At 46.5% G+C, this 20,397-nt stretch overlaps 1 protein-coding gene across 8 annotated transcripts in view; it reads left to right on the top strand.

The window, feature by feature from the left end:
- The first annotated feature begins 242 nt into the window (after positions 1-242).
- INPP4A (inositol polyphosphate-4-phosphatase type I A) overlaps positions 243-20,397 on the top strand; it is a 134,949-nt gene continuing 114,794 nt past the window's right edge. For 7 of the 8 annotated variants that reach the window (XM_038551059.1, XM_038551067.1, XM_038551057.1 and 4 more), the window contains exon 1: positions 243-301. The gene's annotated coding sequence lies outside the window, so the exon portion shown is untranslated. The remainder of the gene's footprint in view (positions 302-20,397) is intronic. The other variant, XM_038551055.1, reaches the window with a different exon arrangement.

Here is a 20,397-nt window from a genome sequence, read left to right as displayed (position 1 = left end):
CGGGGCAGCCCGGCCGGGGCTCGCGGAGCGCGCATGCGCGGCGAGGGGGCGGGGCCGGGGCGGGGCTGCGCGCGACCTCCGGAGCGGCGGCGGCGGCGGCGGCGGCGGCAGCGGAGTTCGGGTTGCGGCGCGGGCGGCGGGTTCGCGGCCGGCCGGCTCAGGACGACCCAGACCCCGGCCACGGCCCGCGACTTGGTGACCAAGCGGCGGCGCTACTGCTGCGGGGCTCGGGCGCGCGGCCCGGCGGGACCGAGGACGGCGGGGCAGCAGGGCGCGGGCGCCGCGGGCCGGGGCGCGCCAGGTAGGTGGGCCAGGCTGGGCGGGGGGCGGCGCGGCGGGGCGGGCAGCCGGGCGCCGGGATGCACCGGCGGGGCGCGGCGCGGCGCGCATCTCTACCGGGTGCACCGGACGGAGACGGCGCCCGCGGTTGTCATGGAAATCGGACAGCCTAGCGGTTCGCCGGCGGTTGCGTCTTTGGAGAACAATCCAAGCCTGGCCGACCCCTGGCTAGGAGGAGACCTGGGCCGTCTCGCGCTGAGGGGAGTGCGGAGCTGGAGCGGGTGATGGGGAGCCAGGATGCAGGACGCGGCGACCCCGAGGCCGCGTCTTGGCTCTTGCTTGGATCTAGTGACTTCAGACGCTGAAGGCCTCGCTGTGCCTCGGGTGTAAACATAACCGGGTAAAAATAAGCATGCATCTCAATCTCAGTAGGACATCTGGTCTCCATCCTCTCAACTCTTTCCTTTTCTGCGGGCCCATGCCCACCCGACCTCCTCCCCCCCCCCCCCCCCCCGATATTTCTGGCATCTTTGCTTTTTGTGTATTATTTCTTTCTGGCTGTGCTAGGCAGTTAGTTGAGGCCCGAGAAATTTGCAGGGAATCTGTGACCATCTCTGGAAAAGCCAGTCATGAATGTGTAGGCCACAGAAGATTGAAACACTCAAAACGTCAAAGGTAAATTTATGTCTTTGTGGGCGAAGGGATCGGGGATGGGCTTGCTTTCCCTTCCCCTTGTCGTCTGCCCTCTGACATTACATAATGTTGTGTTCCTCCCCGCCTCGAGTTCATCCATAATGACAGATCATGAAAGTATTTCTCTGGCTGAGAAAGAAGTATAAGCATTTGCAAAGCCCATTTTCTCGTCTTTTGCTTTGCTACTGAAGGTGTTTTGGTTGGGAGGCTGCTTAAGAGTAAAATGCCCACAGGGCATCTAAACCGGGGGACTAGGGGGTGGGGTGGCAGTTTGAGTGTTGCAGTGAAATTCTGCTGGATTCGTCTTGGTTCAAGGTGGGTTGGGTGGCCTGTGGGCAAGCCAGTGGGGGTGGGGCCTGAACAGGCTGTCTTGGGTGAATCCTGGGTCTGCCACTTGCTAACTTTGGTTCTTAATTTTCTCAACTCTGAAAGGTGAGAACAGAACCTGCCCTGCCATTTGTTTTGGGATGTAGATGCTGTTGGCATTGGTAAATGCACATAGAATAGGTTGTCCTAGAATTAAACTTGATTTTTCATTGGTTGAAAACAGGCTTTCTTTAAGAGGAATTTTGGTTTGGGATCTAGGCTAAGGCCTTGGTTTTGGGGGATTTTTGGTAAAATGTTTACATCTGGAAGATTCAATTCATCGATTTCTCTGAAGAAAGATGAATGATGGTGCCCACGTGGGGAGGCCAGTATAGTGGTTCTGTTGGAGGGTAGCTGTCAGAAGACCATGATGCTGTCCCAGGGGTGGTTGTTGATTGTGAATGGAAACCCGCAAGGCCCTGTTCCCTGTGGGGTCCTGTAAACACACCTCTGTAGCAACAAGCCAGAGTTCCTGGGAGGGTGTGCCCTGAACACAGGGCTTCAGTGAAAGGAAGCTGGACAGATGCAGGGAGAAAAGACGGCTTGTTTCTCCTGGCTTCAGCATCAGAATTGGCTCTGCTGATTCTAGTGGCTGCTTTACTTCTCAGTTTTTCATTAGGCTTACGCCATCTCAGTGTTTATCTGCTTTAGACTTGAAGTCGGGTAGGTTTGTGCCATTGTTTGGGAACCTGGATATATTCTTGTATTGCTATTAAACTGAATATTAGGATTTTTTTTTTTAAAGGTTGCCTTAAGGAAAGGATGAAATAGAATAATATACACAAGAGGTTGTTGTGAATGGTAAAGCACCAGAGAGATGGGGTGTATATGGCTGAGAGAACCACTGACCCTGCAAGTTCCTTTAGCCAGCGGCCTACCTGGGAACATTTTGCTCAGTCAGCAAATCTTCGAATCACCCAAGGAATGGACAGAAAGGCATGTGGGACCAACAGACCCCTGACCCCCACCCCACAGCATCTCAAGAATCCAATAAGACAGAGGGGTGAGGAGACTTTGGACTGAGGTTGGATCTGGTTTCTTATGAAAAATTCCTTTATTGATTATGTATTCCAGCAAAGTCCTCAGCATCATCAGCTACTCATGGTGTCAGGATGTTTTGGCTTTCACTGAGGAAAAAAGAGGACATATCTGCAGGGAAGGAGGCTTGATTATGTGGTCGCTTCTTTTGTAGAACTTGATTAATGGTCTGGTCTTGAGAGATCCTTCAAAACATATTTTTCTAGTGTTCTGGAAGAGAAGGTCTGTGAGGAGACTGTATTCTGGGGAGACCAGTATTAACACCAAGCAGGCCTGCTTTATTTTGTCTTTCTTGTGCTTTTAAGGAAAATACCATCATGAACCGAATACACAGAAATTTACCTGTATTTTTATACTATGCACACCTTGCTTTTTTTTAATTGTTAAAACAGTATTTCAGATTTACTGAAAAGTTGCAAGATTATTTCAAAGAATTTCCAGATATGCTTTACCCACATTCACCAAATGTTGACATTTGCTACATTTGCCTTATCCTTCTCTCTCTCTCTCTTTTTAAAGATTTTGTTTTAATTTATTCATGAGAGACACAGAGAGAGAGAGAGAGGCAGAGACATAGGCAGAGGGAGAAGCAGCCTTCAGGCAGGGAACCCAATGTGGGACTCGATCCCAGGACGCCAGGACCACGCCCCGGGCCAAAGGCAGCGCTAAACTGCAGAGCCACCCAGGCGTCCCTATCCTTCACTTGTATTTGTTTATGGGTGATTACTTTTTTTTCTGAACTGTTTAATGGTAACCTGCAGCCATAATGCCCTTTTACCTCTAACTACTTTATTGTGTATATCTTAAAAACAAGGACATTCTCTTACATAACAGTATAGTTATTAAAAATAAGGAAATCAAACATTGATACTAAACTATTATTTAGCTTACAGGTCTTTTTCAGGTTTTGTGAGTTGCTCCAATAATGTCTTTTGGAGCAAAAGAAAATCCAAGATTATACATTGTGTCAAATTGTCCTGTCTCTTTAGTGTCCTCTCATCTGGAACAGTTACTGAGTCTTTGTATTTTATGACGTTGACATTTTTAAAGACTGCCACCTGCTTTTTTGGATAATGTCTCCCAATTGGGGTTTGCCTGCTTCCTCATGATTAGATTAAGATTATGTGCTTTTGGCAAGAGTAGCACAGGGATGACCCTGCAGCCATCTCAGCATGTCCCATCAGGAGGAGGCATATGCTGTTGATTAGTCCCATTCACTGGTCACGTTAACTTTGATCACTTGATTTAGGTAGTGTCTGCCTGGTTCCCTTACAGAAAAATTACCATTTTCCCTTAGTAATTAATATGTATCTCATAGTAAGATAACTCGAGAATCTGTAAATATACTGTTACTCCCCATACTTTGACTCACTAGTTTTAGAATCCGTTGATGATTCTTACCTGAACCAGTTATTATGCTGGCTGACAGATGGTGGCTTTCTAATTCCATATTTCTTTCTATACTTACCAGAGGGAATTGTACTGAAAGGAAGGACATTTCTTTCTCCCTTGTTTATTCTATGATTTACACCCCTGCTCTCATGAATTCCTGCTTTAATGCAATAGATTATAGTCTCTTACTCTCATTATTCATTTTTTTGCTAAAATTGTCCCAGACTTGGCCTGCAGGAGCCCCTTATGTCCTTTTGACATGTCCTCATCATTCTTGAAGGACTTCTTCACTCTGACGCAAAACCTTCGACACTCAGCTTACACCTTCCAGCCCTGGAATTAGCCATTTCTCCAAAGAGTCTTTGTTCCTTTTAATGGAGAATGGTATTTAAAAACCAAGATCTGGCTTCCAGGTGTGCTCATTGCTACTGAGGTGTTGCTGCTTCTAGGCCTTTTTAGCGGATATGTGTGTCCATTCACACATTGCAGAAAATTGTCTCTGATTTGCATTTTAAACTTAATGCATGAAAAGGTTTTTGTTTTTATTTCGTTTTGACTTTGGTCTGTATTCCAGAGTTTATGCTTATCACAATTTATTTAATTGTCCTTTATCAATGGACATATAGGTTATTTCCAATTTCACACTCTAAAGGTAGTGGAGAGGGGCACCTAGTGGCTCAGTGGTTGAGCATCTGCTTTCAGCTCGGGTCGTGTTCCCAGGGCCCCAGGGTCAAGTCCTGCATCAGGCCCCTCTGCCTCTCTCTCTGTGTTTCTTGTGAATAAATAAATAAAATCTTAAAAAAAAATAAAAATAGTGAAGAATTTGTGAATCAAATCATTAGGATTTGATGATCCTAATTTGATGATCATTTGAATGATCAAACAAATCATTTGTTAATACTTGCAAATATTTCAGTCTTCTGGATCCCTAGAAGTAGAATTTCTGGGTCAAAGAGCAATTTTAAATGGACAGCTTTGCCAAATTGCCCCCATTTCCAAGAGGCTTTCACTTTGTACTTCTTCCATTAGAATGTGAAACTGCCTGTTTCTTTTTAACTCTGCCAACACTGAGGAGTATAAATCTTGTCAATTTTTGCCAATCTAATGGATAAAGAAGGCATTATTATTTTAATTACATTTCTCAAATTATCAGAAAATTGAAAACCTTTTCATATTTGCTTATACTTTTGCTTCTGTACATTATGTGTGTATATCCTTTACCTACTTTATCTTATTAGATTATTCTTTATATTACTACATTGTGGAAGTTACTGTAACTTTATACTTTATTCCTGGGAGCCTTAGACATCTCCTTTAAGCATTATATATTTTTCATCCTAGAGGAAGAGGAAACTACCATTTTCTGAGCACCCTCTATATCCCAGGCCCTGGGCCAAGTGTTTATATGCATCCCCTGCAAGGTCTTGTTAGAAGGTGAGCTGTGGTCTTGAGGAGTCAGCTGAGTGAAATGTGATTAAGGTATCCACTGAAGAGTGGTTAGAAGAGCTTGGACTGGGATTCAGACCCAGGCCTGTCTGGATCTAGTGCTATTTCCATTAAATCACTTAGCTTCTTCCACAGGATTTAAAAAATAAATATTCTACTTTATTGTGTCAATGTAGGGATGGGGATTAATTAGTTGGAGCCCCGATTATCAATAACTTCTATTTCTAGTATTTTGATTTATAGGGAAGGAACTTTGAGCATGCATACACATCTTTCAAAACCATTTCTTTTATCTCTAGAACTATTGTGGACTCTGGAACCAAAGTCCCTGTGAGCCTCCAGCAGCTATGGGACTTTGGGCAGGTAGCTTCATCTTTTTGTATCTTGGTTTGTTCATCTGCAACTGCAGAGGCTTGTTAGGGGGTTGGATGAGTTAATACACCTCAAGTGCTTGGAATGACACCTGTGCCTGCCAGCACTCAGGGACGGGAACCTTTCTGATGAGTTCGTGTGGGCAGTGTGGAAGTTGGAATGAGAGCAGCCTTTTCTTTTTTTTTTTTTTTTAAAGATTTTATTTACTTATTCATGATAGACACAGAGAGAGAAAGAGAGGCAGAGACACAGGCAGAGGGAGAAGCAGGCTCCATGCCAGGAGCCCGATGCGGGACTCGATCCCGGGGCTCCAGGATCACGCCCTGGGCCAAAGGCAGGCGCCAAACCGCTGAGCCACCCAGGGATCCCCCAGAGCAGCCTTTTCTCTTCAGGTTTCACCATCCCTTTTTCATAAGCTGGCTGGGAAATGGGGAATCAGGGCCCCTGGGTGCCATGTGTTTGTCTCGTCAATATGGTCTCTGTGCACACCTTACGCATGCTCTTTCACATGCCTGCCAGCCCACCCAGACGGCTCCTGGTGTTTGCTCACAGTCCTGCACCTAGGGCAGGTGAAACGCAGCAACCCTTTCTGGGTGGAATCTGAAAGTTCCCCTGGTGAAGGCCTTAGAAGCAGGAAGTCTCTGGGGGAGTGTCTACGGTGATAAAGACAAGTCCATTTTCTGGTATGGAGTCAGAAAGACGGAGGGGTGTCCCCTGGGACGGGATGTCTGGAGGAAAGCATTTGGCGCCTTGCGGCTCCCTTCCTGGGATCAGAGCCTTTCCCCTCAGACATCTGCTAATTCTCCTGGCCTGGAGTTGGCGCAGTGCCCTTCCTGTTGCCCTTACTAGGTAGAATTCTGAGTTCTGAAATCCTCTGCCACTCTTCCTGTCCACCACGCCCTTACACAGTGGCCCTTCCACTGCTGGGGTCAGCTGCCGTCTGATAAAATTCATTCACTCCAGGATGTGGGACTCCTTCCCTTGTCCCGTGTTGCCTGCATTTCAAATGGTTCATCCTCTAACCCACCAGTTAGAGTTTTCAAGCAGGATGACCTAGGTGTACAGATTCTGGAAGTGGCAGGTATACATTTCTGAAGAGGAGAGTCCTTTTAGAAAACAGGGATGCCCGGTTCAAGAGTCTCCTGGATTGTGGGGTGTGTCTCTTGGGGTGCTTTTGGCTGCCAAGTAGACAGTTCATTTATTAATCTCCTAGAACTGGAGTTCTGCTCTATCAACAGTTTTGCAGTTTCAACAAGGACGTAGATTCTTCTCTCTCTGGCCATCACTGCTGGTATCATCCCAGAATCAGCCTTCTCATGTTGATGAGATGGTCCTTATGGTCAGTGGAACTGTGTGTTTCCCGGCTCCTGACACCAGCCCCTCCCTGGCCACAGCCCCTACCAGCTATCCCTCTGGTCTGTGGGAGCAGTGAGGACCACGTGGCTTCCCCAGGACCCAAGGCCGGAGGCTGTGAGAGTGCTGTGTGCTGATTGGCTTAAGAGTGTTCCTCGGTGTCTGGGCCCCAGGCCAACGGCATCAGCATCCCCTGAGACTTATTAGATGTGCAGGCTCAGGCCCCTCCCCAGCCTACTGGATTAGAAACTCTGGGATGGGGCCTAGCGCTCTGTTTTAGCAAGCCCTGCAGGTGATTCTGATGCAAGCTCCAGTTTGAGAATTGTTCATAGTCTAATCAGGAACACCCCCATTCCTCACCTGGAGATGGGGCTGGCTTTTCCTGAATCCAGAGAGGCTTATTCCCAGAGTAGGAAGAAGGGAGAATGAGTGTTGGGTGGTCAGCCCGTAGTGTAAACAGAGGAGCCTGTGGGTGTCTTTGCTCTTCATGGCCCCCCGTGGCCTGTGCCCCAGTTCACTGGCCCAGCTGTTTCCCAGCCTCCATGCCTGCAGCCTCTCCAGCTTCTCTGAGAGTGGCTCACATCCTCCATGCAGGACTAAAAGGAAGCAACATGGTGACCTCCCAGCCCCAGGTTCTGTCTCTGGCCCAGTGGGGATGGGAGTCCCCTGGGCCAGCTGCTGAAGATCTAGTCTGGCCCTTATGACTCACTCTCCAGAGCTATTCTGGAAGTAGGTTCTGATGTGTAGAGTGTGCTTACTCTGCTACTCCTTGCTCAGAAAGAAGTAGAAAATGGTACAGTTAGTAGGGACTTGGGAATGCTTCAGGAATTGCCCTGGAGACAGCCTAAGGGACTCCTTTCAGTGGCAGTTTATAGTTCTCTCTGGCTCCGCCCAGTGTGACCTTTTTGCAAGTGCAACTCCAACTTTTAGGTGAAGAGAAATAGCCACCTTCATGATATGATTTCTGAGCTCAAAATAGTTCAGTGTTTCAGATTTTTCCAGAAACTAGTGAGCTGAGATATTTTGGATTTTCTTGACTTTTCAAGGCTTTCCAAAGTATTTCTAGGTTTTCTTGACTTTTCAAGGTTCATCCTAACCCAAGAAGTCTCTGCTGTACCACATCAGTGCTAATTGCTGAGGAAGAGCACCTGAGGAAGAGATGGGGTGGGAAGGGTCTATGACTCACCATAAATGGAGAACTGCTGATCTGAAAGGGGACTTTTAGCAGTGTGGACCAGTGGGAATGAAGCTGGAGCCCAGGAAGACAGCAGGACAGAAGGTGTAGATGTTGTGGTCTTGCTCCAATTTACTGTCTGTGGTGTTTGACCACCTGGGCCAGATCCTCCTGGTGATGTTAAGGATCCTTGGGACGGCTACTCTGAGTGATGGGGAGGCAATGGCAGGGAATGGATGGATTTGTCAGAGGCTTGCAAGTTAACTCTGGATACCTGACCCCTCCTTCTCCTAACAGGGTGGATCAGCATGTCTGCCTACACCAAGAGAGTGAGAGAGAGGGAATGAGACGAATAGGTTGGTATCTGAATCCACCTTGTTTTGAAGCCAGCCCTGTTGGAGCCATTGCTACCTGTGATTCCCTCTGCAATCCTTTGTGGCTTAACAGGACAATTTCCATGTTACTTTGGTTGCCTTTAGGATGCATGTGTTATACATTAATGCAGGTGTTCGTCTGGTTTGTGTCACAAAACATGCATATCTTTGGGGTGTCTGTGTCTGGTTTTGAGGGGGACAACTTGGATTATGAGAAGAAAAAGTGATAGACCTGAACCTAAATCAGCTTTCTTCTCTGGGAAATGGGGGAATGGTCTGGCTCACAAAGGGTTATGTGAGTTAAATAATGTAAGTAGGAGATTGTGCACTGTGATGCTCTGGGCCGGTGCAGTTGGCAAGTTACTATCCTGTGCGAGACTCAGTGTTTTTCCTCTCAATTCTATGGTCTTGATAACCTTGTTTTTCCCATTTTTGCCCCCATTTTAAAAAATGTATTCAGTTTTCTCAATATCCTTCAAGTCATGTCCATGCTTTAGAAAGTTTCTCTGTGGAAGAAAAATGGGATTTATAATATTTGAAAATTCTCTAAGATGAGATATCTTAGCTACTTTCCAGGGTTGCAGCCTGCCAAGAAATGTTGAGATACCCCAGAATCCTCCAAACATTGTTACTCCTCTGGTTCTGAAGAGGAGGGAATGATGGGTAAGCCACTCAGCTTGCTTATATGTTATTGGAAATACTTTTTTAAAGACTTATGAATTTTTAAATTGAAGTATAATTAATATAGGTGTTATATTAGTTTCAGGTGTACAACATAATGATTTAGTAATCCTGTGCATTATTCAGTGCTCACCATGATAAGTGCCATTACCATCTGTCACTAAGCAATGTTAATACGGCACTTCTAAAGTTTGTGATGGGGTCCTCTAGAACTTTCCTTTTGGGGAAAGTTCACTGCCCTACAGTCATTGCCATACCAATTCATTAGAATTCTTGAACTATAGCAGGAAAGAGCCTCCTATTATTTTTTCCATCCTCCCCACCCCCATCCCAAATACCATTTAGAACTTTCTTTAATAATAAAGGTGGCAGGTAAAAACATATGGAGCCTTTTCCATTATCTTAGGTTGCAGGAAACCTTGTAGTTTTTGAAGTTGAACACACTGTGTATTCCTAAATTTACATTAATTACTATCCTATTAAGTATGTAAAACATTCTTTTGCACTGATGCACTTTCTATCTCCTTCCATTAAAAGCATAACAACCATTAAAAAAAAATGTATTCAAAAGGCTAGAGCACATCCATCTCTGACTCCTGCCCAGGGTACCTCTGAGGGGAAATATTGCAGAAGAAGGTTCTGTGAGGGGACTGCCAGCAAAGGTCAGAGAAGGATGTGGGCAGAGGGGGAACAGGGAAGTGGGAGGGGCCCAGGTTCATAAAGTTTTGTGAGGTGGTCACTGACCCAGCTAAGCCTTCTACTGACACTTTTTTTTTTTTTTTTTAAAGCACATAAAAACTTGTGATTGTGTGAATTGGATGTTGAATATTTTCACATTTCTTATTCATTGCTTTGGCTGTGTTCTGCATATACAAATGTTAAACAGTGATCACATTATATAATTGGGTGATAATCTAATGGCTGATAAAATGCAATAATAGAGCCCAATTAAGATGGGACTGTGTGCCAAGAAATGTTGAGATACCCCAGAATCCTCCAAACATTGTTACTCCTCTGGTTCTGAAGAGGAGGGAATGATGGGTGAGTACATTGGTCTAAGGGAAACACCTTACTGGTAGTTCCCTAAGGCAGCAGAGAAGCATGCCTTTGGATTTTGCCCCTGACCTGTCAGTGACTTGGTAAAATCCTGCCCGAATCTGACCTCTTCCTTCCTTGTTCATCTAGGGAAGACAAGTCCCTCATTTCTTTCTCCCTTGGTCACTAGTCCAACAGTGAAGCAGAGTCATGATCACGTCTGAGAGCCACATGTGTAAAGTTGGCATTGGGGGACCCCCTCCCCGCCACACACACAGACACAGTGTTTAGGGAAGTACTTTTTTGATCTGTGGCCTTGGAAATCAAGCTCCTGCCTCTACTCATTCACTTCCTGGCTCTCCTGTGCAGTGGTTCAGCAGCAGCTTCCTAGAGTACATACAAGTACATACACTTAATACCAGAGAACCTGAAATACCCCAGATATGTCCATGGAGGTCGAAGCTGTCTGTATATCATGCAGATTAAACTCTTCCTGGTCAAGTAGAGTGCCCGGGGCCTTTCCCTGGCTCTTCCTCCCTGGACCCCTCCCCATACCTCCCTCCTGAGGCTGTTTGTGTATGTATAGTCCCCCTAGTACAGCTATGGGTTTTATGGTGACACTCAAATCTTTCCCATTTTCTGTGGACTGATGGAGGCTACTTTACTTCATAATGTTTTCCCCTGATAATGTATGCACTGCAGTTCAGATCTGGATTGTCTTTCTGGCAGTTTGATATCCTTCCCTAACTTCTTCACCTACCTTTCTGACATCCTTTTACTCTATTTTTGACCTTTTCATTTCCTGTTATCCATTCCTGACCTTTTACACAAAGGGTGCGTGGATTCAAGGTTATTAGTTCAAGCATAAACTGATGAAAAAGAATTGAAGATGGAGCTTCAGATGGATACAACTGTTCTGAATGCCATCCCTCCAAGAAGAGCCCTGAACAGATTTTGGGGATGCTTCCATCACTAGAAGCTGTCACATTCTTCATTTGTTTGTCTTTCTCCTTGAAACACTGCAGAGCCCGTAAGACCAGGAACCTATCTTACTTGATAGTGCAAAAAGTCTTCCACATAGTTGGCAACATACCAGTGATTTCCTAAGATACACATTTTGTGATGGTTGTTGTAGGCACCTTTAAACTAGATGGTAAAAACAAAACAAAAAAAAAAAACCCTAGATGGTATTTCGAATCACTTTACCAGAGGGAGAAAGATGTGTTTGCATTTTGATTCAACTTGATTATTTAATCATTCCTTAAGTAGTCAAATATCTCAAATATATATAGGATATATCTATATATCTCAAATATAGCTAGGAGTTAACCTTGTTGGTCACAGAAGAAAAGCCAGCAGAGTTTGTGAAGCAGTGAAAAGCCTTTTGCAGATTGGTTGCCTGGCTTAAAGAGAAAGGGTACTTTCACGATGGCAGTACCACTCCTACACCGACTTGGTTGTTAGGAAGCATCAGGCTACCCTGTCCAGTGTTCAGGTCTGTCCTCATTACCACAGTCAGCACAGCTTCAGCCCCTTCCATAGCAGAGTTTTCAGCTGCAGTGGAACAGACTCATTCCAAACAGGATTAGATGAGATCTTAAATGCCAGGGCAGTGATCACCATGTCATTCCTCGGAACTGGGAATCACAGGGTCTGACCAGCATTATATATCTATAGGTTGGCTGTTTTGTAAACTGTTAAACATTGTACCCATATTTATCATGACTCCTAGCAGCCCGTGGCTTAGACTCTGAACTGCATTTAATGGACTAACTGAAAGGATAAAAACAGGGACTGTTTTTGCCTCATAACCTAGATTTGTCTGCACTAAATACACAAGCTGAGCTATTAAATGGTTGGGGCAGTAAACAGGAATTCTGTATATTAAAGCTTTTTGAGCTTGCTACTCAGAGAGGCCTACAAATAGGGTTGGTTGCCTTTTTTTAGGATTATAAATGTTGATTATATTGGGGAGAAACTGTTTTATAAAGTAACTCTATAACACCATGAATTTTATTATGCTTTTAAGGTCTGGTGAGAATGTACTCACTCTAGCCTGGAGCCCATGGTAAATTTGAGAATGCTTCATTTAAAGCATTCCTGACTCCTTCTGGAAAAAGGAGATTGTTAATGAACTTAAATCTAAAATAGTATCCTCCTCTATCCCTAGCTCTCAGCATTCCAGGATGGTGACATTTTCCACCATTGGATATAAATGGGGAATGATAAAATTGTTAGTATTAACATTTGGCTGCATATAACAGGAAAAAAAAAATCTAGAGGAAAAGAGGCTTAGTCAGGACAGGCGTGTGTTTCTCACAGTCAGGACTTGTGTCCTACCTTCCCTGTGACAAGGCCCAGTGCCTCCTGTCTAGCGTGGCGGCTAGAGTGCAGCCAGCTCATGGGTCTTCCAGACACCAGACTGGAGGAAGGCAGACTTCCAGAGAACTCATCATCAAATTTGTCTGTACGTCTTGTTGGCAAGCCCCGAACCCCTGGCCACACCTAGCTGCAAGGGAGGCGGACAACCCCAACTAAACGTCAGGGTCCTGGGCCTGTCACTAAGGAGGAAGCAAAGAATAGACAGTGGAGGCAATCTTTCCTGCAAGTTATCTTTTTTGGAAGGTTTTTATGCTTGTTGGTAAAATGTTGGCAGAATTTTTGGAAACTTCTGGGGAGGCTGTAGGCATGGACAGCTAACTGAAAAGCTGAGTGCTTGAGACCTTTCTCATTTCACATTGCGAGGCTGAAAGAGGTCACTCGATCCTCCTTCATTTCCTCATTTAAAACACAGAAATATTTTTAAATTCTCAGAGTTCTGAATTAAATTCTCAGGGCCAGTGCTGAGGCTTACAGACCAGAGCTGCTTTCCACCAGTATTCCCTCTGGTGCCTCTGGACCCGTGCGTGCATCCAGAGGGAAGGGCTGCCTGTATGTAGGGGGGTGAATTTCAGGCAGCATGTGAGATTCAGGCAAGTACCTGTGTGGACAGGATACCCTGAGTGGGAAGCGGGGGCGGTCCGGGAGGAGGCAGGTAAGCTTCTCCCTGCACCCCCACCCCCCTGTGGTCTCCAGGGCTGGCTCATCCTTCCCTACTCTGATCCACCATCCACAGGTCCCCTCCCAAAGTGTGGGGAGGGCCAGTCTCACTAGCTGAATTGAGGGTAGCACCTGGGTCTGTGTTTCTATCCTGCCTCTTTCCTTCCTTGTCCTGCTTTTCCTTTCAGGAAGGTGATCCTAAATGTCCACTGTCTTTTGGATGAAAGGGATTTAATAACCAATTTATTCTAGGTGTCCGTAAAATTGCATGTGTTCTTCTTTTTGAGGCATTTGGGTTTGTTTTTTTGTTTTTTGTTTTTTTGTTTTTTTTTTAAGATTTTAGTTATTCATGAGAGAGACAGAGAGAGAGAGGGGCAGAGACAGAGGCAGGGGGAGAAGCAGACTCCCTGCAGGGAGCTGGATCCGGGACTCAATCCCAGGACCCCGGATCACAACCTGAGCTGAAGGCAGATGCTCAACCACTGAGCCACCCAGGTGCCCTGAAGCATTTGGATTTTAAGAAGGATAAATATGCTGGCAGTTCCTAAACTCAAGAGAGCCTCTCCAACGGTCAGATATCAGACCAAGGAATAGGCATGGGTAGGAGAAGTTTGGGCCATTCTTTGCCTGTCATCGACATGGATGTAAGCATTTGTAAAGGTGGCTGGGCCAGCTGTTCTTGTCCTTTTCCTTCTACCATGATCTAGTGCATGGGCTCGACATACATGCCTCTCGTGTGCTCACACTCCACTCATGTGCTCGCACACACCATTCATGCATGTACTTACAGCTGCCACTTGCACATGTGCATACACATCTTTTCTGTACCACAAGCACACCTTGCAAGGCAGTAGCTGCAGGAAGTTGAGCTCCCCTTAGGAGCCATGCTTTGCTTTCTGTCTGACTAGAATCCCTGGGACTTAGGGGTGTATACGTGCACGTATTCAAGAATTTTTACAAAGAAACACCCTGAATTCATGCCTCTGAAATGAGGAAATTTCTTTTTGTGTTTCCAAAACTAACAATGAAAATTTGCTAATCTGTAGTAATTTTTTCAAACCTTTAAAAAAATTTTAACTTCACATTTTAAAAAGGCAAGGGTTATCAAATGGCCCTTTCTCACCTTCTCTACCCCAGGAGTGGCTGCTGTAGGCAATGCATGAACATAACACCTTTCCTTACATCCCAGCAGGAATTGTTACTTCTTGAGCTGTTGCTTCTCTTCCAGATTGTTTTGCTAATCAGTTCTTATTTGGTATGAACATAGGTTTTTTTTTTTTGTTTTTTTTTGTTTTTTTCATCTTTGAAAGTGAAATGTTCTACTTAAGGGAGGTCTCCATCAAACTTCATGGAACTACTTTCCTTCATGGGTGTGCAGGTCCATGTGTTATGGACTTGTCTTCCTATTCCACAGGTGCCCATGCTGAGTTTCTGGCCCCAGAGAGCTAGATGCTGCACTTTTTCAGGGGAAACAAAGACTGTTGGGACACCCTCAGTCTGCAGTATGAATGCAGAAAGTGAGGCCCTGGCAGTGGAGGGGGTGGGGGGAAGTGGTTTTGATTTCCATGTTTCATCTCCCACTCTCAAGGGAGTATGGTGGAGAAGAAAAGTACAGGCGAGGCAGAAGTTCTTGAAATATCACTGACTGTAGAAGGTGGCTGTCAGCACACTTCACACGGCCACTGGCCCGGGTAACTCTTGCCAGGGACATAGCAGGCATTTGGGCAGCATCTGAGTTCAAGATGGCAACCACCAAAGGCCTTGAGATGCCTGACGTGGAACATATGTGAAGCACAGAATAAAGTCCTAGGTCAGGATTGTCAGCACTCAAGCTGTGCTCTGCCCAGTGCGAGTGACGCTCACTGTGATACAAGATGGACGGATGGTGCAGATCTGGACTATCCAGAGGAAGGAGTGACACAAAGTGGACCTGGGTCAGGTGCTCACCCTTGGTGTTGGGGAACTTGATACTTCAGTTGTCTGGCCTGGGTCTTTTGACCACATGCGCCCCCAAGTTGAGTGGCCTGAGAGAGCAGGTGCATGCACAGTTCCACCAGTGGAGTGTAATTAGGGGGTGAGTGCCAGGCCACCAAAAGGAATACAGCACCAAGGTGAGCTAATTTACTCCAGGCACCCCGAAGGGCTGGCACGTGTGGGGCTCAGTGCCTGGCTCACTTGCACCCCTGTTTGGGAGCCCTCTTACCCTCTCCTCCTTGGTGTGTAGTGCCTTGAGAATAAATCCTTAAGAGTCTAGAGGAATCACTTAAAATGTTAAATTCTGCTTTACTGTGTTTTATGGGGAGGGGCATTGTGTCCCACAATGGCATTCACATTTATGAAGAGAGTTCTCTGGAGACGTGCCCAGTGAACCTAACAGATCTGGGGTGTTGAAGGACACAAATGTCCTTCAGGGCAGGAACAGTAGCTCAGTTTTCTTTGTATCTCCAAGTATCCCACGGAGCCTGGTACAAAATAGGTGTATAATCAGTGTTTCTTGAGTGAATGAATGAACAAAGCTATGATTTCATTGTCAAAAGTGTAAGAAAAGCCTCAGCCTGTCCCAGGAAGACAGCCCATTTCCCAGAGGTCAAGTTGGAGTTCATTCTAACTTAGGAGAGGGAAGTGAGATGGCAGCTTGTGGCACAGCTGTACCTCCAGTCACTTCTCAGGGTGAAACCAAACCTAGCAGCTTGTGTTCCTGGGCCTGGTATGTTCTCTCTGTGGCCTGTCAGTGGTGTCTTTGGCACACAGGCCTGTCAGCCAGCTGCTGGAAGCTAGCAGCTGTTTCTGCTCCTCCGAGAAGGGACCACACCTTCTTTGGGCTTGATCATCTTGGATTTTTTTTTCTCTCTAAACCTAATTAACCTTTTTCCCGATGCACAGGGTTGAAAGTGTAGTACTAAAAGAGAAGCCCAGTAGGCTGCCCCCCTCCTTTCTTGGGTCTTAGGGACATCTCAGGACTTCATGGAGAGTTATGTGCCAAGAGTGGGGCGATAGCTCGAGCTGGGGATTTCAAGAGAAAAGTGTGGGGAGGACTGAGGGTAACGCATCAGGAAGGAGGCTGAGGAGAGGCAGCCTCAGCTCACTGAGGGGCTCAAGGTCCATCAGGCCCTTTAAAGTTTGGGACTTCATCCCGCACAGGAGCTTTTTCAGACTTTTTAAAAACCTTGTCTGTTTTGCTTATATCATTATTTTATTTTATTTTATTTTTTTTAATTTTATTTTATTTATGATAGTCACACAGAGAGAGAGAGAGAGAGGCAGAGACATAGGCAGAGGGAGAAGCAGGCTCCATGCACCGGGAGCCCGACGTGGGATTCGATCCTGGGTCTCCAGGATCGCGCCCTGGGCCAAAGGCAGGCGCTAAACTGCTACACCACCCAGGGATCCCTATATCATTATTTTAAATGACAAAAGCAATTCCAGAGTCTTTTTAAGGGTTTGAGGAGACCCTTGCTTAAATGGTAATAGTTTTTATAACCGTACCTGTACTCTAGCCAGGTTTGTGGGCCAAGATGGACTCCCTCATTTCTGTTCAGTGGCATGGGCACTGCAGCTCACTGGGCCCAGATACAAGGCCCCCAGAACTCACCATAATGGCCGGGGAGCCGTGTCTGTGAAATGATAGAAATGAAATAGGATTAGGGAAGGATATTCTAGACCACCTGTGAAAACTGGGCCGGCTGTGAGAAGGAGAACTGTAGAAATAGGGGTTTCTAGAAACAAATATTAATTGTGTCAGGGTCTTCTCCCTGCAGTGAAACAGCTTCAGTTGCCCCTACCTCCTCCACAGACACACGCTCTCCTATGACCTTGTAGGGTCTTCACAAAGCAGTGCAGTGTAGACAGAAAACATAGTCAAGCCTTTTGGCCAGTGGCTGGGGGAGAGAGGTTGGTAGTGGTTGTGCTAAAACACTCTCCTCCTCCAACAGTTTGTGACTCTGGGGCTGGGAGCATAAATGTTACTGTGCCATATAATGTGGTGATGTAGTCAGGGAGAAAAACATGATGGAAGAGCAAGGCTGGGGAAGAGGGAAGTGAAGAGCAGAGAGCGAGAGACGCTGGCAGGGGCAAGGTGATGGATATTATTTCTAGTAGCAGGTGCAGCCTTAAAGATTTCCTTACCTGCTGGAGGTGATATTGACCTAGAGAAGCACCCCTTTAAAACCTCTACCCTCTTGTTAGTGGCTATAATACATTAATGTTACTTGGTGGGAGTCCTCAAAACCTCTTTGTATTTAGCTTTATGACATATTTGAGAACATTTTATGTTATGTTTCACAATAGGCATACCTGTTCATGGTTAACAAATTATAAGGTATAGCAGGATATATGGTAAAGTCTGCCTCCTACCCCAGCCATGCAGATCCAGCCACGCAGGTTTCCTCTCTGGAGACACTAATGCCATGTGTTTTTTCTGTGTTCTTCCCAAGATATTCCATATATGCCAGCAGACTTATGTATGTACACAGAAAAAATTTTTTTTCACGCCCGCAGTATCACATTCCACGTCCACTGTACCCCTCACCATCTCCCCTTACTGTGTCTGGGTACTTACTGCAAAGAGTTTCTCTTTGTTTTGCCCAGCTGTACAGCATTCCCCTGCCAGGCTTTAACCAACATTCTCGAGCATGGTAGTCTGTTCCCTGCCTGTGCTGGGCACTACTGTGTTAGCTCTTTGAAAGAGGCTCTTCTCCCCACCCTCTGTGCACCCTCTAGTTCTCAGGTATGGATTGAGTATTGCCATGGCTGGAAGGAGAGTGTGAGGTTAGGTGACATTTGGAAGTTCCTCCCCCATTGATTGTGATTTTCATCTGGGCTATAACTTTTTCTTTGGAGAGTGAAGGGCTGCTAATGGTTAGATATTACTGTTTATAAGATATTCTTCTTTAAAATATTACCTTTAATTCTAATTAGAATTCTAAAGAATTCTAATTCTTTTAAATCAATCTATAGCATCCTGAACAAGGCTAGTCAAGGACACCTTTGACCCCAGCTTTAAGAACAGTGGCTCTAAGGGACTTTGTGGGGCCCATCGCAGATCCAAGCTACCAGAGGTGCTGCAGATGGTTCTGGAGTGATGTATCAGACAGCCAGGACTGGGAATGCATTGTGCTTGTGGAATGGAGCAGACTTCTAGTTGTGGCAGTGTCAGGCTGGGGCTGGTTCTGGCCATTCCCATCCAGCATATCGGTTGCTCCCATCACCAGGCAGTGTATCTGAGAGGGAAGTGAGCAACCTGGACACAGGCATTGTAAATACGTCTTGGAGTCATGTTGGATGGTCCTTGTCAGCTTCTCACTCTGGAAGACAGTCCTGGTAGTTCACCACAGTGAAGTGGGTGTGCAGTTACTCCCTGTGGCAACATTGTACAGGTGGAGGACATCTGGGAGGGGTCGTGGTGGGCTCCTTGGAGCATGCCCACTTGTTAGCATTCACTTCTGTAGATTTCGGGGACACATGAAGTGACCATTGCCACACTGGCTCTGGGGATGCTCCAGAGAGCGGGACTTGATGGTAGCCCACCCCCAGAGGGTTTCTAGGTATATATGTCTTTGAGGCTGCTTACCAGCCCCTGGGCAGGATTCAGCAGGATGCATCCAAGCTGTGATGCCTCTGTGGGGGGAGCCAAGGGCTGGCAGATGTTAGATGATAGCCCCTGGGGTCAGCTGTGTGCAGTGTCAGTGGCCGAGGAGCACGAGGTGGGTCTTTCTTCCGGCCATAGCTCAGTCTTTATATAGTGCTGTCTTCTTTCTGCCCTGTTAGCTGTCAACCAGTTCAGGGCCCTGGTCTCTGCTGGGTAAGCCCAGCTATTGCAGGAGATCAGAGAAGATGGGAGCAAAGAAGGCAGCTCTGGGGCCAGCAGATGACTGCTTTCAGGAAGTGAATGGGCTTCTTCTTTTTGTTCATATTTTCTCTAAAATACTTTTGAGGTTTTCTGGCTCCACCCTGAGTGCCTTTGTGGCTAAGGGCTGCTTGGCCTGGTGGAAGGTATGCTTGGGCAGGCCCAAGTCAGGGTGGCAGGGTCCTGGGGCAGCGCAGTCCTGACTCTGAAACTTTATGGGGGCAGAGAGGAGGCCAAAGAGCTGTCAGGATCACGGGGCCTCCTCCACACAGAGCCCAGGAGGAGGCTGCTAAGAGCAGAGGAAGTGGAATTGTTGCACATTTTGCATTTCGACACTGGGACTCAACCCTCAAGAAGGAAAACCAAGTGTGGGGGTGCACGGTGCCAGGGCTGTAGAAATGAAAAGAAGAGGTCAGAGGGCCAGACGTTAACCGCCCTGTCTTTTGCTTGCCCAGCTGGCTCTTCTGGGCTGGCCCTGGCAGGGCAGAGTTCTCGGCCCCACACCAACTGCAGGGCCTATTGCTGTGGGCGATGGCCCTGTGAAGTTCTCGTGCTGTGTTTATTCAAGGTAAGAGGGCCCTGATGACAGCTCATGACCCCTAAGGCCAGGAGGGTCTAGTCTGTGAGATGTGACATCAGTAAAGCTAGCCATATGGATATCTGAGTTAATAATTGTATGAGGTGTTTAAGACAAATGTCTGTGACAGTATTGTACTTATATGGCAGGAGCTAAGAGTCCTTGCATAGCCCGGGAAACTCCCTTTGGGATGCAATTGAGAGAAGCAATAAATATGAAGGTGTTTTTTTAATGGAAGCAGGATAATTGCAGCATAAGGCTGTAGCTCTTCACACCACTTGTGGAGACTGGCTGGTGGTCCAGGGAGGATGGCACAGACCATCCTTCAGTGTTTGTGATTGTTTTAGTTTCTACTCTGCTGGGCGCCTTGCTGATTGCTTCACATGCAGTTCTCATTTAATCCCTTGTATTAGTTTCCTAGGGCTGCTGTAGCAAATTCTTGCAGACTTGGTGGCTAAAACCAACAGAAATTTATTCTTTCACAGTTCTGGGGGCTAGCAGTCTAAAATCGGTATCACAGGGTCCAAACCAAGGGTTTAGCAGTGCTGTGCTCTCCCCAGTAGTGTTAGGGAAGAGGCTGTTTACCAGCCCCTATGCAGGATTCAGCGGGACACATCCAAGCTGTGAGGCCTTTCTGCAGAGAGCCAAGGGCTGGCAGATGTTAGAAGATAGACCATTCCTTGCTTTGTCCGGCTTCCCATGGCTGCTGGCATTCCTTGGCTCCTGACCCCCA

The sequence above is a fragment of the Canis lupus genome, chromosome 10, assembly GCF_011100685.1.
Source record: "Canis lupus familiaris isolate Mischka breed German Shepherd chromosome 10, alternate assembly UU_Cfam_GSD_1.0, whole genome shotgun sequence".
Taxonomy (NCBI): domain Eukaryota; kingdom Metazoa; phylum Chordata; class Mammalia; order Carnivora; family Canidae; genus Canis; species Canis lupus.
This window is presented reverse-complemented; position numbering and strand designations above follow the sequence as displayed.